The sequence below is a fragment of the Atractosteus spatula genome, chromosome 19, assembly GCF_055471065.1.
Source record: "Atractosteus spatula isolate fAtrSpa1 chromosome 19, fAtrSpa1.hap1, whole genome shotgun sequence".
Taxonomy (NCBI): Eukaryota; Metazoa; Chordata; class Actinopteri; order Semionotiformes; family Lepisosteidae; genus Atractosteus; species Atractosteus spatula.
The window spans coordinates 8,839,880-8,854,258 of record NC_142724.1 but is presented as its reverse complement, the minus strand read 5'-3'; positions in this window follow the sequence as shown (position 1 = coordinate 8,854,258).

Below are 14,379 nucleotides of genomic sequence, written 5' to 3'. Positions count from 1 at the left end.
CGTCCCACCGGTTTTAAGCAAAATATCAAATATATGCAAGAGAAAAACCTATTGGCAAAAAAGAACAACAGCATTGAAGACTATAGATTGACAAAGCAAAATGCAGAACCAGTTTTGACTGGAGATCAATGTAGATTTGTATTTTTTTACTTTGACTCTTTGATTTCCTGCTGAATACTATTGCTAAACGTGCACAAAATTAGTTAAAAATCATGCTGATGTATTTTTAAAGGTGTGTTAATTGGATCACAGGTTAATGTAATTTCTTAGTATCATGTTTTTAGACGGTCACTACAGGCTGACTGAACTCTCTGTATATTTTAAGACAGAGCTGTTTGATTCAAAGAATGTGAACACCTATTCAGCAGGGGAAATCCTGACAAACTCAAGCACTTCTTATCAGTTGATTTGGCCTTGTGGGTTAAGCCCAAAAATTGAACCCAGATACAGCATCCAAAGACAAAACGTTTCAATGAAGTCTGTACTGATCAAGAACAGGAGCTGTCTACTGTGTTGGCTTTGCCAAAGCCAACTAAACTTTGCCGGTAGCCATTGAAAACAAGCCAGTCCCATTTTGTGTCACCAGTCACTCAAGTGATGAGCAGGTATCAATGGCTGTCACAGCTGTCCTTCCTAGTCCCTTCACAAATAAAGGGCTGAATCAGGTGAACATATTTTGCCCTGTCTCACCAAAACAGGAGAGACCCCTTCAGCATGAGCAGATCTTGTTCAGGTGAGCCTTGTTGACCCAGAGCGCCCCCTAGCTACTTAACCAGCAAACTATACAGAAACATTCTTCATCACACCCCTGCAGTATGTCTGCATTTCCAGCCTGCTACAGCAAGGCAATTATCGCCCGCAGTATTTAGACTATACACGGGCACAATTCATGGATCACTTCTTGTTTTTGTAAATACTGTTTACTTTTATTTTTAATGGATTGCAGTACTAGACACTAGCACTCCCAAAGCATCTATTAAATAGATGACAACTTTTGTTCAGCCAGCTTGCTTTTGGTAAGACTGTTTTATTTGCCACTAATGGATAATAAAACTAGAGCATATGTAGCAGAAATTAAGGAGACATTGCACAGTGACATCTGGTTGGGACCATGGAATGGTGCTCAAGAAGATTATTTTTTTCAAATGGAAACATTGCAGATAAAACTTTCAACCACCCATTTTCTCACCAACATATCTGATACAGGGTTGCAGGGGATTCAGAGCCTATCCCAGCAAGCAGTGGGCAGAAGGCAGGATTACACCCTGGATGGGACAGTAGTCCATTGCAGGGCACACACAGACACACCAGGGTCAATTTTCACAGAAGCCAAATGACCTACCAGTATGTCACCAGATAAACCCCACACAAACACAGGGAGAACTTACAAGCTTCAAGCAGACAGTATCCCAAGAATTGAATCTAGGCCCCAGTGCTGCAAGGCAATAATGCTTGCCACTGCACCACCATGCCACTCCAGATAAAACTATTAATTGACAAATAACCTCCGAAGCCACTATTATTTCTGCAAGAGCCCCAACTGTACTAATGGAAAAAAGAAACGCAACATTTTCTGGAATGAGAATACTATAGTTATAGCTTATATACTTTCACAAAAAAGTTGTCAATTTGTTTTTAGCCTTCTGACCAACAATACAACTTGTGCAGTGAGGCATTACAACATTCCAATCACATGAAAGCTTGTTAGGTGCACTTTTACCCAACGAGGTCCAGGTGGAACAACGCCTTTTCGGGTCAACTTTAAAAAGGCCTTAATTCAAAGCTTAGGTCCCTGCAAGAAAAAGGCCACACTTAGTCAGTTTTCTGTGCATTCCATAATGCCTCGAATCTCACCAGAAGCAAGGGAGAGGGCCATTGGCATGCTGCAGGCAGGCATGTCATGTGCCAGTGTTGCCAGACACTATGGAGTAAGCCGCTCCACTGTGTCCCAACTGCAGAGAAGGTTTCAGCAGACCAGCAGGATAGATGACCGTCCAAGATCCGGTCGCCCTCGAGTGACCACACCAGAGCAGGACCAACACATCAGACTGGTCCATCTGAGAGATCGTTTTAGATCTGCCACCGTACTGCTGCTGAAACTGCCGGCAGACACAACGCCCGCATCAGTGACAGGACAGGCCTTACAGCCAGGTCACCTGTCAGAGGCCCTCTGCTTAGACCTCCTAGACGTCACACCAGACAGGCCATACAGAGGCTGTGATGGACTCGTCAGCAGTGGCATCAGGTTCTCTTCACAGATGAGTCACTCTTCAGCCTGTTCCACGCAGACGGGAGGTGTTGCTTTTCTTATTTCCATCAGTATATATTCATAGAACAACAAGATAGAAACAACTGTACAAGCTTTTCACTACAGATTGAAGGAGCACTAGTTGAAGACCAAGGAACTAAAGAAAAGGATAAAACAGACAGATCAGTCTGAAGGTGCCACAGTAGTAATATTTATAACGAACAAACAGTAGCAGCACCTTGATGGTTCAGCAGAGCACTGCATTTGTATACAAATTAACAGACCACACTGCTGTGCACTAAGTAAGAGCTAATCTAAAACATACCCTGATCGGCAGAGGTGGTGACAATACTGTTAGTGCTTAAAAATATTAAGTTGCATGTGGGTTTCTCTGTGGTTTCTGCACAGTCCACTAGTGTAAGTCAAAACAATCATTTCTAGCTGTATAGTCTTTGAATGGTGCAATGAATTAACTAAAATGTAAAACACTTATCATGTTAATTTGTAAATGCTGAAACTTTTTAATTTTATAGCAGCTGGGAAGCAAATTATAGATCATTTATAATAACAAAACATAATAATAAAAGCTATCCGACATCAAATTAATAACACTTTATATGTAGCGTCTTTCATAATATGGAAAATACGATGCAGTATATTTAATATCAAACATGAATGGGCAGAAAAAAATAATTTCTGAATAAAGAATACTGAAAAATCAGTATACAATATATTAAAAAATAAATTTATAAGAAAGAAGGCAACAAACCCATATTCCATAATTAAGTCTTCACACCAGATAATAAAGCCTAGAGTGAAGGAGAGTTTCTAATATAAACAGTTAGACATTATCCTGGAGCATGGGAGCAGAATGCAGTTTCTTTTTTCCTTAAGGTTAAGGTTAACTCTGGGAATTCAATAAAGACCAGATGACTGCAATGTTCATATAATGTTCATACAGGCTTATAAGGATTTAAAATCTCCATAAATACCTAGGTTCCAATGTATTTAATGAGTTATTTTAAACACAAGATGTTCTTATCAAAACCTGAAGGAACCTTTCTGATACCTATATACAGTACATGGTTACAGATTAAAAACAGCCCTTTCTTACATAAGGTAAAAATCTTGGGACTGGAGCATGTGTTCTTGGTACAACGGAAAAAACTTTGTTAGAAATTACATTCTGGACTAATTAATTAAACTGAAGCCCTGTGAACATAGTTTCTCACTGAATTTTTCTATTTTAAAGAAACTCTAGTTTGTCTCTGTGATATATTTGCATCATTATAATCTACATTAACTCTAATAAAAATTCAATGGAAAGAATGTGTTAATGTATGGCAAAAGAAAGCACCTTCTTTTTTTATTCTGGGTAGTTATCGCATTATTGCAATATTTTGTAATGTTGTAATTAGGAAACTTAAAAATACATCTTTTTTGTCTTTAGTTTATAGTCTCTTCATTACTGTATGTCATAAGAAAATAATATCAGTTCTTAAAGAGAGGAGGCCATTCCAGTCTCTTTAGTAGTTAGAAGCTTATTAATTTAAGAATCCCATACAATTGTTTCTTGTAGCCCACCAACAATGTGTATTCTAAAGTTGTTTGTGATTCATACAAGTATTCAGAATACTGGAATACAGTTACTGGTTTAAAAAGCAATGTTTTTGTGTTTTCCTTTCAAACATGTTTCCATTACTGCTGGGTTGTTCTAACTTTAACTGCTGTATTGTACAAAACAACAAACTAGATTTTGTCTTATTTTTATTACCATTAGTGGTGTAGTCTACTTCATGCTGTTCTGTTTTTAGATGGAGACTCAGAATTACCTCTTGAAACAATATTTGTGCTAGGGAGTGTCCTTTTAACATACTGAATAACATCAGTAGTGCTGGTTTCAGTATCAATGTTTATAATAAAGTCTCTAAGAACTAAAATCCAACAAAAAACTTAGATAATACATACAAGAATTAGAATGTCAGAAACTAATCTAATGACGTTATAGTGACTGATAGTTACAAAACGTACAGGCCACCACCAACAGATCATGACTGTTTAATACAAAGTATTAAATAAACCTCATCACTTGGATAACAAGAATATGATATATAATAAAAAAATTACAAATGTAGAAAAATTGAAGATGGAGCAAGGCTAGATTAAGTTACATTCCATCTATCGACCTTCAAACTTTTTCATCCAATTCAGGGTCGTGGGGGAGCTGGAGCCTATCCCAGCAAGCAACCGGTGTAGGCTGGCTACACCCTGGACAGGACGCCAGTCCATAGCAGGACACTCACCACAGACAATTTTCTGAATAGCCAGTTAACCCACCAGTATGTTTTTGAACAGTGGGTGGAAACAAGAGCACCCTAAGGAAACCCCATGTGAACATGTGGAAAACGTGCAAACTCCACACAGATAGTTCCAGACACTCCAGGTCTGGAATTTAACCCAGGGCACCAGAGCTGTGAGGCAGCGGTGCTAACCACCATAGTGCTGCCCTAAGTTACATTCAATTTCACGAATGCTGATGAAGACTTTTAAAGGAGTATTGTGATTTTATCCAAGATGTTTACTACCAAAAACACCTTGGCTTTAACTAAATAATTTTTGACACTTCAGACTCGTCATCAATCGGAAAAATGTTTACACAGTAAGATTAATTTAAAAATGGGGAAGATTTTCAGTACATGAAAAGTAGTCAACTCTCGATAACAGTATAGAGTTTAAATTTACCACTTTTCTTTCTTTTATGAAGAAATCTAGGTTTTTGCTGAAAACTCGCCCAGGTGCAGTGAAAACCCAAATTGTTTGATGTATATCAGACTTTCAACTAGGTATTTAAAAAAGAAAGTCTGCAACATGCTTCTGTTAAATGCTTGAAAAATGTTAAACAGGGGGCTAAAATAATTGTTTGCCTTATTCTGTTAGTTTTTAATAAAACGATTTAATACATTTTTAGATATCAGGCTGTCTTAATTTAAGGTACTTTTAATGCCATCATGCATAGCCCCCTTCGCTATTTATAACACTATCCAGATCAAAGTAAAGACTGAATAAGTCTCTACACAGTTGTCCACAATGAAAGTACTGCATGAAGTGCAAAGCACAGTTTGTAAGAAGAGAAATTCCTGCCTTAAAGAAGGCAAACATCATGCTCCAATTTGCAGGCAAAGGTAAAAATATGGAGTCCTTCGAGCGCTTCTAATGATAAAAATGCATAAAGAAAATACAAGGCCTGTGGGTCTCATATTCACACGGTCAATGAATACAGGAGTGCAGGACCAACCTCTCATTGCTGCTACAGTAATCAGTTGTCCAGTGTTTGTAAGCCCAGCAATAGTCAATTTTATTTTTATATCAAGCATGACAAACATGCATTGGGAAAAGACACTTATAAATATTTCTTAAACCCATAACATAGCTGAAAAAGAAGAAGTTATACAACTGCTGACATGAGACAAATCGTTCTCAAATCTGTCAAGCATTTTTCCAGTCAAGCATTTTTGTTGATGGAAAAGCTGGTATAAAGAAGTATTTATTTTATTTGCTAATATGATTTGTAACATTTTTTTTTATCTTGATCAATTTGATAACTTCCACCATCTTAATGTAATGTAATACCTCTATCTCCTAGTCAAAAGTATCCAAATGCTTGAGAATATGTGTTGAATGAAAATACAGCCAGATAGCTAAAAGCAGGCAGTCAACTGGTGCTGACTGAGAACTGGGAATAAACTGTTGCCAACGTATTCACTGCATTCAATTATTGGATCAAAAATGTGGATGCTCTTCAAAGAGGTAAAATATGGATACAATAATTAATGTTCCTGTTGTTTTCAGTAAAGCTAAATTTGTTTTGGGGATTAACTCCTTAAATCCCAAGACAGGCAAACTTCACTATACGTGAATCCCTACTTCAAAAGTGGAATTCATGAACTGAAATCATTAAGGAGGGTGAAATCTATTGCCATGAATTAGTATTTATTTTATGTATCCACATGTGCTGTACAGCATGTATATGCATTAACAGTATGTCATAGTGTTACACGCACAGTCCCAAAATTAAACAGGTATGTAGCAATTTGCAATGTAGCAAAGTTGTCTCATGTTAGACCACTTTTTCTAGTCTAAACAGATTTTAATGATGAGATTACCATGGCTGGGAAATGTGATGATTACTATGGCAGTGTGGTGAAAACAAAAATGCTCAGGTCTTGAACTTGAGGGCTGTTGTATCTTGATACTGCCTGCTCACAAGCTGTTATGTTCAATGTGTTTGCCAGATGTTTATCCAGGACCCATCTGAGATCAGTTATGCCCAGCAATGCTTTGGCATCCCTAGGGCAATGCATGCCTCTAACACAGCCCCAGCTCGGGAAATACTGACAGCTGCACTTGTACATGTTTGCAGATAACTCTTAGAGGGAAAGGTTGGATATTTGGTATGATATGTTCTGAAGGAATTATCAGCAGAGTTTGTACTTTTTTGCGTGTTTCTTTTATTTTACTCTCTTTGAATGTGTTCAAGAAATACACAGAAGAAAAATGAGTCTGATGGTGCCTCACTAGTCAGATAAAATAGCGATATCTCCTTTCAGATTAAAAATGGATAATAAGCAGTAAAAGCAGGATTTGTATCTTTGAATCTTTGAAAACAGTGTCTGTACACTCATGTACATACTGTATAGCCACTGGCTAGATTGAACTGTATGTACTTGTAATCCTTCTTTTTAAATCAGTGTGTTCAAGAAAGGAAAACTATACAACACATACTGTAACAGTGTTTCTCAAAGCTTTTACAGGAAAGTGATTGGCAATTTCTTCCAAAATGTAAACTTTTTTTAACATTACACCACTGGTTTTGAAGCTCTGCCTTGTTGTGACCAACACGTCACCAGCATTCTCGCTGGAAACAGTGACACACAAATAAATCTCCTTTAAATAACTGTACTTAAAGGGGAAAATGTGGAGGGAGAAGAACCAAACTAGGTGAAGGTTCTACTTTGGCCACAAATTGTGTTCCAGATAGCAGTTATTGGAATTAGGAATTGCGCCTTTGTTTACCCTTGGAACAAAAGTAGATTAACTTTTGTTTGACGACTGTTAGCATCGTTTGCAAATGAGGAGGAGGAGCTGAAAAGTTGTGAATTGCAGGCAGGAAAATGATCAAGTATTTAAGCCACTGTAGAGAAACAGCACAGCCAGTACTTAGTGGAAGAATTTGGAAGGGGAAGCAGCAAGCCAAGTGAAGTCAATTTCTTGTGGTCTTGCTATTGTGCCAAGGCTCTGTGGGCCCAGTTTCAGGATCTGACTTTAGATTTCATGTTGATAAGCGGGATCACACATTTAGTAATGTTGGTGATAAAAAGTGATAGTTGATTCACTCAGAGAAACACCCTCACCTGTTTCTTCATGGCCTTAACGACAACTGGCTTATTCAACTGGAGTCCGCCTCCCAGGGTGTAACATAAAAATCGGTCTGAATGGTAGTACACTACCCTACTTTTATTGTCTAGCACAGCCTGACAATGTTGGAAATACCCATCCTTGTCTTAATCCTGGGCCAGTACTTGTAGTTTGGATGAAACAGCCTTACCTTTCTCAGACTTGTAGGATATTACTCATTAATTAATCAACTGACTGGTCTCTTTTTAAATGGATACAATTATTAGCTTATCATTTAATAACCTTAGCCTTACATAGAGCTGTTATGCATGTCCACTTTTGACACCTCCTAAATAACCACACCCCATTGTCTGCTAATTAGAACTAAGTTAATCTACAACTATACAGTATATATTATATTTGTTGTTATTTAGTGTGAACTATTTTTGTTGGACTTTTCTTCACAAGACACTAATATCTGAGGTACATTGTTGCTCCAGCATGACAGCCTTATAGCTGGATCTCTAAAGCTAAACAAGGCTGGTTCTGGACAGTACTGGCATGGGAGAAAATCAAGAGAATCAGGTTGCTGGTACGAATGGTGCTTGTGGATTGGTAGACAGCACTGTTCTCTCTGCACCAGAATTTCCCAACCAAGGAATTAGAAAAATTATTGCTTAAAATAGCAGTTGATATTTTTGCTTATTATAATTTTAAATGCATTTAGGATTCTAAATTAATTTTACTCATAATTAAGACATAAAGCACCACAGCTCCTAATGTCCTTCTCATTGTTGTAAAATAGTAGTGAAAATATCACACTAAAATGTAAGATGAATGGGGAAAAAGTATCTAACTAACACAGTTTAACATTCCCAGATTTTATGAGTCATTAAAGAGTTGTTTTAGTTTATTTATTTAACATATAAAACAGTTATTTTAATCATTACATGCATTTCATCCTTTTACATTTTTAAAAATAAATAATAGGTGTCGTCAAAGCTCATAAGGCACTTGAAGAACAAACGTACAAAAAGAGTTATGCAGGTAAATGTATTTCTCCTAAAGCAACATACATGTATCAAGCAGGAACATGCTGTATAAATATTTCTTTCTGCTGATCATATCTTGACACCTGAGTGTTTCAAAAAATAACAAACTTTGTCTTAAAGGAATTCACACTGAAAAGGTGATAAGGAATATGGAGTGGAATGTGCAGTCCAGTTTAGCCTTTGTGATTAATGTGCACTGGAGATAAGGAGGATAATATTGGGACCACCTTTACAGTATTTTCACATTAAACATTGATCACAGTGACAGATTCAAACTTTTATATAGCCTATGGCACAGATGATAAAGACATCAAAAATACAATTTGAAATATGTGAGATGTGGCAGCAGATGCTGTAATACGCTTACATTTTAATGTCAGAATACTTAAAGTATCTCTAAGTGTGTAGGATGGCTCTTTGAACAGGCAAGCTCATATCCACTAAATGCTTGCCTTGGGGCCAGCAGTTCAGTGTTGTGATCTTTTAATGTATCTGAATTTATTATGTTCTGTAAAATGATGTTGGATAAATGGGCTCTCATTTTTAGAAAGTTACCAGAAAGTGCATATACCAGGTCAGGATTTACACACATCTTAGAAAACCTACCAAGCATCATTGTGAGAATGCAATGTGGCATGTAGCGTTCAGGTGCATTGATCACATTATAGGAAATATTGTCACCATAATGTGGTAGTCATCCTAAAAAGACATACCTTCCTGCATGATCCCAGCTCTTAAATGCAAAGTTGTTCTACTTGCACAAGAGAACGTGAACAGGAACACACTCACATTATTTGTGCAAAGGTTCCATCCTTGCTTAGGTAGAATATGGTATTGGCCTGTGTGGACATATGGAGAACAGTATATTTAAAAGTGATATGACCCCAAGGTGTTTGCAGAGAGATTTATTCTGTTGAGTATTTTTGGCAGATAATTAGTCTCCAAGAAGGATCTTGCTTCACATCAAGGAATGGGACTACAGAGGTTGTGGTGTCGTAGCTGGGATCTATATCTGGTCAATCAACTCCCAGTACTATCTGGAGACTCAACAATAACAAGTGGTCACAATGCTTCTTGGAACATGGATAGCATTGCAGCAAATTACACTATTATTTTTTTACGTTTATTTTATTACATGTGGAAATGCTCTTATTAGTCCTGATGAGCTTTGTGAAAGCACCCTTAGGTGTATAGTAGTCTTCAGGAATCCAGGACATTTTTTCAAAAGCCAGAATCAAAATGATGATGATTTGAGTCTCTTACGTTTAACAGCCCATTGGTATGGAGTGCAAATTGTTCTATAATTAAAGAAACACTCAAACAAAATCATGTGAAGATTATGTGCTGCAGACACTTTTGCAGCAGCAGTTTTTACAGAAAACAGCTGCCTCAAGCCTGGGGATGCCATGTACAGTAGGTCAAACACTGTTACTGTAAAAAAAAAAAACATTGAGTGATTTTAAACCTCTGTTTCTAATAACATCATGAAAAGTTCTTGTGTTTTTGTAAAAACGTGTTTTATCTTCTCCATTGCTACAGTATGCTACTAATGCTTTTTGTACTGAGGCTATGTGCTCATGTATTGAGTAAGGATATAAGAATGCAGAGACATGAGAAGCCAGTTTTCTGTTTTAAATCCACTTCCTTTCTGATTGTGACCCTTCGTTTGTGTCTCACTCTTGATTCGGAAGCCTGACTTTGTCAAATCTCTTGAGAATTGTGAATGCTTGAATTAGCTTCCCTCGCACTCTTCTCTGCACAAGACTAAAAAATCTTTATTGCTTTTAGCCTGTTAGATTTGGACATTCTTGTGAGTCTGGGAATGCATCTGATTAGTCTTCTGTGGATTCCTGGGCTCCAGTATCTTTTTTGTATCATGTTGACCACATTGGAAAGTACTCTAAATGAGGTTCTACCAGTGCATTGTGAAATCTTATCATAACATTGCTGTATTTAAATTCAATTATTTTAACTACATATTCTAGTGTTCTATTTATATTTTGCATTGCTTCCCAGCATTGACTAGAAGATGAATATAGGTCTACATAAACACTGGTTTGAAAATCTATAGCAAGTTTATTCAACAAAACCATCTATTCAACTAAATCCATGTTGATTAGCCTCTTGCATCCTATTTCCTTATAGTTTATTTCTAATTAGTGTTTCATATATTTATATGTAGTAGTAGTAAGTCTTATTGGTCTATAATTACTTGGTTTGTCTGCTCTTTTTATGGATGGGTGCAACGTTTGCTATTTCCCAGAAAATGGACATTGCTCCTGTCTTGAATGATTGTTGGAAGAATTTTGCTAGCAACCTAAGAATAATATGCCGTGTTCCCTTAAATGTAATTGGTCGAACACTATCACCCTTGTTTATGTTAAGGGCCCTTCATACCTGTAACACTTCTGCCTCTATGCTAATATTATTTAATATACACAGAGTCTTTCATGCCTGAGGCATGTTGTTAATTTCTTCCTTGGTGAACACTTAAGTCAAGTATTTATTTAATACACCAGTCATAACCTAGGGGTTCGTCCTTTTTACTGCTAAAACAATTTACTTGTCATTTACTGTTAATAACTGAAAAAAAAAATCTTTGTTTTAGCCCGTAACCCCCCCCCCCCAAGTCAAAATATTGCCAATTTCAAAACTTATTTCTTCAGATGACTGTATTCTAATGGAGTGTGTTTTAAGTTACAAAAATAGGTAAAAAAAGTTTTTATATCGAAAAATGTTTGCTGGAACTGGAACGTTTAATGTTAGGCTGAGACCTTTAAGAGGAAACCACTTGAGAATAAGCTCACACTCAGCATTGTAAGGATTCAAGACAGGTGAAAAAAATGAAACTGCGCTTTTGCTCCGTGATGGCACTTAAGTATTTGTTAAGTGCAGCAGCATCTAAGACATCAGTAAAAAAAAAAAGTCTTTAAGAACCTGATCCCAGCGGGCAGTTAGTATGCATAAGGGGGTAGTAGCTGCATTTCGCAGAGTCTAATTGATACTTTGGTGTCATGCAGAACACACACAGACCTCAGACCCATCCATCTTCCTGTTCTTGAGGGGTCAGTGACTGGACCACAAAGCATCCTGAGTAGCAGGAAGCCTTCAATCATGTGCCTGCAGATATTTAAAATGTTTTTCTTTTTTTTTAATCTTTTCCCTGCAGTTGTTACAGGTGACTGATCTTTTTCATTTCTTTTGGTTTTTTAAACAGGTGTTGGAGCTCAACACTTTGTTCCCAATGAGCTGTGGCCAGTTGTGTCGATGACTTAGCAATATTTGCCCTTAATTTTTCCCATGTGTGTTCCTTGAGTTTGTGAAGGAGCCAGTAAATGTCATGTTAAGGGGCAAAATGCATATTTAATAATAAAAAACCTTTCTAGTGCAGTGTAAACACTACTACTGTGGAATCACAGTAGAAATTCACATGTCCTAGAACTTTCTGCTACTACTCCAAATGTTCTGCCAAGATTGAGTTGACATGTCATGTCAGTAAGGATGAGGGTAAAGTGGAAGGTGATTGTGGCATCAGTGCACATCACTGGCTTCTGTGAATGTCTGGCAGACTGTAGGATATTGCATTGTTGGTGGAAGCTGATCAGCCTTTCAAATGCAACCTATTGTTCTTGGACATTTTATTTTAAAATATTAATTTTAGCCAAATGCGATATAGTGATGCAGTTGCAATGCAGCATTGCAACACTGGGGTCCTGGATTCAATTCCAGACCCAGGATCTGAAAGGAGTTTGCATGGGTTTGCGCTGAGTGTTGTGGTTTCCTCCCATGGTCCAATGACATACAGGTAGGGTTAACTGGGTTCTGGGAAGATTGACCCAGGTGTGAGTGTCAATGTTTGTCTGGTTCTGTGTGACTGATGTCCCATCCAGGGTGTAGCCTGCCTCACGCACATTGCTTGCTGAGGCTGGCTTTGGCTCCCCTGTGACCCTGTATTGGATAAAGCAGAAAATGAATGAATGGATGTGTGTTTCTATTATTAAGGACTAGTAAAGGTATGGGTTTTAGACATGAAGCCTGCCCACAAATAAATGTTAATTCTGCTAATTCCGTTAATGGTAATTCATATGAATTAATTCATCAAACTTCCAACAACCACTCCTAGAGGCCCTCTAAAACTACTTATGATGGATCATTCCAGTTCTAAGCTACAAGCCTAAGACAGCCATAGTGTGGATTTCATACAGCCATAATCAATAACGGATTTTTGATTCCATTTTTTATTTGTTTTAATATAACAAAAGCAAAACACAGTAATTATATTCTTCCTGGATTGGTCCAAGTATGATGAATTCCAGGACAAAGCAATAGCTGATCTTTGTGCTTAAAAGGAAAGTTTCGTGAAATTTTGCTGCATGCTGCTTTGACATACCAACCTTAATTAAAGCATATAGAGCAGGAAAGCCTCTGGAAATTAAATCATGGCCAGAAGGTAAAGCTGTCTTCTAAAGGTTCCCAGGTGCGTGACAGCATACAGAAAACTATTTGCATGGTTATCAGAATACAGCTTCTCAGAGCCCAGCAAAACACCTACTTTGCTTCTTCTGTTTGCATATGCAGCTCTATATTTGAGAATGTCTGCATCACATTTCCAGTCCTTCTCATGGCAGGACAGAACAGAACATCGTTAATACGTTCAAGAAATCAGTTGAGTTCAGTGCCAGAACAGGACCACAGAGAATCGGCTTTTTTCCCTTTTAATTTAAGTATCAAGTTAGTGTAAACAGTGAGGTCAGAAAGCTGGGCAGCTGTTCAGAAAGTTGTGGACTGAAATGAGTGGGTTACCCACATTGTAATTACTTATAGTGCCTCAAAACCAGTTCTTAATGTACTTGGATAAAACCAGACGGCTTAAAGGAGGTGAAAGTATGCTGTTTTGGTTGGGTATTTACTCCTTGTAAGATTAAAACACTCATAGCTGCTTCACCAGGAGGACTGCGAAGGCTTTGAGAGCTGAAAGTGTTCTCCTCCACTTCTTTTTCAGTTGTTGTCAAGTTGATGCTGTTGTAAAGTGATTGGGTGAAAGGAGTTTCTTCAGCACTACGTGGTGTCTGTATAATGTGTGTTGCTATGTGATTGTTTGTCAAACTAAGGCCTTCCTGTTCTGGGCAGCATGGCTGCAGTTGTCTGCCCATTGCTTGTGTCTACAGTGACTGTGATTCAGCCAGTCAAACATGGTGCAGCCACAGGAGTTCAGGAAAACAGTACAGGATCCCCATCTTCCTCCTGTTATCTGCGTTTCTCTTTGGGAACCTATGAATTCTCACAGTGAGCTCCTCTTTTGTCAGACCTGCTGTCCAGTACAGCTAACACTGCCCTCTTCAAGGGCACAGCTACAGTAGTAGAGATGTCTCATCAAGGACCTCAGCTCTTACTCCTTTTCAACTTTTAAAATCTGCAAATTCAGAAAGTAATTTTATCCTGAAATCCTGAAATTCTCAGATCAGTATGACTTATCATATGTGGTCCTGCAGCTTGTAGAAAGAAATAGGGAACCATTTAATATAGTTCCTTGGCAAATAAAAACAAAGCATAAGAGTACTGATTTCCCAGTTCTCCTGACAACATTTACATGTGTGTATTCCCTAGAAACCGCATTCAACTAAGATTACATTAGATTACATCATTTAATTAGAAACTGTGAATACTGTGAACCATCATGGAAAA